Genomic DNA, 3998 nt, shown 5'->3' with positions numbered 1-3998 from the left:
TTTTTGATTTATTGTAGAGATGAGGTCTAGCCAAGTTGCCCAGGTGGGTCTCAAACCTGCAGGCTCAGGCAAATCACTCACCTCAGTCTCCCAAAGGCGTGGGAATACAGGCTGAGCCACCGAGCCTGGCTACTTCTGACTTTTATTATTATTTCTCTTATAGAGAGGATATCCTTATAGTGCACGAAATATTCTTGAAAATCTCAATTTAAGACTCATTTGCTTAGGAGCTTTCCTGTTAAAAGATGGCATATGTTTCTGTGTACCATAAAATTATAGCTCTCATGTAATCATAGCTAAACTGCTGATAACACATTCAGCTTTAAAATGATAAAAAAACTGTACATTTTCTGTCAGTTTAAATATTTGGGGCCAGGCACAGTGGCTCATGGTTACCCTCAGCAGTTTGGGAGGCTGGGGCTGGAGGATTGCTTGAAACATGGAGTTCAAGACTATGCAACATAGTGAGACTTCGCTACAAAAAATCCAAAAAATTAGCTGGGCATGGTGGCATGCACCTGTAGTCCCAGCTACTTGGGAGGCTGAGGTGGAAGGGTTGCCTGAGCCCAGGAGGTCTAAACCTGGGTGACATAGTGAAACCTCAACTCAAAAAAGAAAAAATGGGAAAATATTTTCATTAAATAAAATTATATACAATAGTGAGAGTAAAAAAATATATTTTCACATCATACACTTTCAAAGTAATATAATTTAAATGTACATAATTCACAAATATTTCTAGTGAACTAATTGACAAAATAGCTAAAAATTGTCAAAACAAGGCAATACTTTATTCATAGAATGACAGGGGCTGTCAGTGTAAACACAATACACAATTCTCTTTTCTAGGCAATGGTAGAGTTATTGTTTTTTCTGCCTCAGTAGGTAAATTAAAACAACCCCCCCTTTATAATTTCTTGAAACTTAAGAGTTTTGTTTTAGAATTTAAAAAATATTTTAGATTTTTAGTGATTTTTTTTTTCTCTCTATTCAGGAGCCTGGTATCCTTTGTAGATTTACCTGTAATGGAGTATTTTCAAGAAAGATACTAAAAATGTATTGAGTTTAATGTTTAAATAAAGAAAATATCTTACTTCCTAAGTCTTGTTTAAGCAGGGATATTATTTCTAATTTCTGAGTTAAATTTTATCATTTGCTTTTTCTTTGATCTTGGGCAAGTTTGGGCAGAAGTGCTGACAACACCCAGGAAAAGCCAGTCAAACAAGTATCCAGTCTTCAGCCAAGCAGATAGTTCTGGTCAAACCAGAATTTATTCTTGCAAATGTAGGATACTTCTATGTATGGTAAAGACCAATGTGAAGCTGAACAACAAAAAGTTTAAACAAATGTATCTCAATTTGTGGGTCCTCTTTTTAGAGTTTTATGTGGCTAAATTTACAATAACTTGGCCATCAATAGCTTCCTGTAACATTTTTAGTCTGCATTAATGTTATATCCCTCTAATTTCTCTTGAGAGGAGGAGAGATGGATATATAAACGTCAAAATGCAGACAGTGGTCATCATATGAAGCTACAGCAAAGTAAATATGCATTGAGACTATAGCATAAAGTCATGGTTAATATCCCAATATACTTTTTATAAAAAAGAAGTAGCACGATGTTGGGTAAACTATGAATACCTATAGCATTATATCTCAGACTATAATGCTCAATTTTTTTGCAATTAAATATCCCTCAATTGAATAAGACTCATGATTTAATTTCTGTGATATGTTAAAAACTTAAGGATAAATTTTCCATAAAAAGAGAGATTTATCTTTAATTAAATTTTGATGCTTTTGTGCTGTTTGAAGAAGTAGCATCCTTATCAACCTCTGTCTCCTCGGACATTCTCTTACATCAACTGCATGTGATCTTCCTGCTTCTGAGTACTACCGCATGTATACACTCACAACGTTTGTCAAATGATTGTTGGTGCTGGTCCAAACTCTATGGCCATGCCCTGGTTTTCTTGTCCAGTTTTTTGATTCCCCTCTGGGACCTCAGTACTGACCTGAATGCCCTGTTTTTGAAGTGAGGGAGTGAGGCAAAGGACCAGGGAAAGAAGAGTGGAAGGGTGGGGACAGTATGTAATACCGCACAGTTTCTCCAGCTCTAGCACATACTGGTCACCTCCCTTTCCGTTGTTCCAAGATCACAGTGTATGGGTGATCAGGCAGGCTCTGATTGTCATTATCCACAACTCACCCCACCTGCCCCACTCGTGCAGGGCTCTGTAACACAGTGTACACATGATCATTTTTTTCTTATGTATATTAGAACTTCTCAAAACATGTCTGCTGACTATCAGAATCAGAACTGCCTGGGAAAATTATTTTTAAAATACAGATTTGGGGTACTTACCCTCAGAGTAATTTGAACTTTTTTTTTTTTTTGAGTTGGAGTCTCAATCTGTCACCCAGGCTGGAGTGCAGGGGCACAGTCACCACCACCCCAACGTCGACCTGCTGGGCTCAGGTGATCCTTCCACCTCAGCCTTCCAAGAAGCCGGAACTACAGGGCGCGCTTCCACACCCAGCTAATTTTTGATATATTGTAGAGACAAGGTCTCACCAAGTTACCAGGCTGGTCTCGAACCCTTAGGCTCAGGCAATCCTCTCGCCTCGGTCTTCCCGAATTGCGTGCCTGACCATAGTTTGGACTTTTAACAAGCTTCTTAAGTAATTAAATAAGTTTGAGAACCACTATTGGTAGCCTTTCAAATCCTAATGATATTAGATGAAAATAATTGGACATAAATAGTTATGAGAGTATGTGTTTATTTTTGAAGAGCATTTATCACTTTAAAAATGTATTCTTGTTTATGCTTCATAATTATAGCTAATAGTTCTGGAAAAGTATTTGGAGAGGAATAAATATGTCCCAGGGGACAATAATGTTATGTTATTATTTTTCTTAGTATTTTTAAGACAACTAATATGTTTTAAAGAAGCTAGAGTATAAATATTACTAATACTTTCTTCATTTAAGCAATGAAGAAATATGTTTATAAACTGACATGAGACTAGGTTAATAGCATTTTTTTAAAGCTTTAAATGTGTGAGTGTATGGGATTTTTTTCACGAGGTATCTCAAAAGTAAGCTGTGTCACCACATATTGTTTTACACATAAATAAATATTTACATCTCAATTTATTAGCCAGTGTGACCATTCTTATATTTCATATGTTGCTAGGAATCTGTGAATGCCATTTTAAGTTGAATGAAAGAAAATGGGTCATGTCATATATCAAAAGAAGCAATATTTTTGTTTTGTTCTCTTTCTTTTTTGTGAAAGAATTCTGTTTGAATAGAAGTATAGAAAGATAATCTATATTCTTTTTCAAGAATTTTCTCCTTGTTTTCATGCCCACTCTCCTTGTCCAAGCACATTTAGTTACTCATCATAAATATTGCCAAAAACTACTAATGGGTTTAGAAACTCCCTTTGTGCTTTAACAATATGCACAGATTGTGCCAAATAAACTTCCTCAGACTGTTTCATCAAGGCATAATCTCCAAAGCTGTGGTGACTTCTCACGGACATTGCTTAATTGCGTGGAAATACCTCTTCAGCTCCATGTTCAGGACTTTCTTTGAACTCTTATTCACTGCAATTTGTTTTCCTTCCTTTCACTTATTTTCTCCATTCCAAGTAAGTCTATCTTCTTCTCATTTGAAAGCATAGTTTTTGAAAAAATTCTGCCTATGTGCTTTTCCATCTGCCATTCGTCTCATTTGCAATGTCCTTCTTTTGACCATTATAATCTGTGTTCATTAACTCCTTCTGGAACTAAAATATGAGACGAAGTTCTATAGCTTAATGCAGTGCCATGCTGGTCATTCTTTTACTGAGCAACTCTCCGGTTTCTAGGTGTATCTCTTCACATGTTCTTTTAAAATGTTTTTATATATAGGCATTATAATACATATATATATATAGACACACATATATATATATATATATATATATATATTTTTTTTTTTTTTTTTTTTTT

This window comes from Carlito syrichta, unplaced genomic scaffold (genome assembly GCF_000164805.1).
Source record: "Carlito syrichta isolate Samal-C Ts95f unplaced genomic scaffold, Tarsius_syrichta-2.0.1 Scaffold310863, whole genome shotgun sequence".
In the NCBI taxonomy this organism is placed as follows: domain Eukaryota; kingdom Metazoa; phylum Chordata; class Mammalia; order Primates; family Tarsiidae; genus Carlito; species Carlito syrichta.
This window is presented reverse-complemented; position numbering follows the sequence as displayed.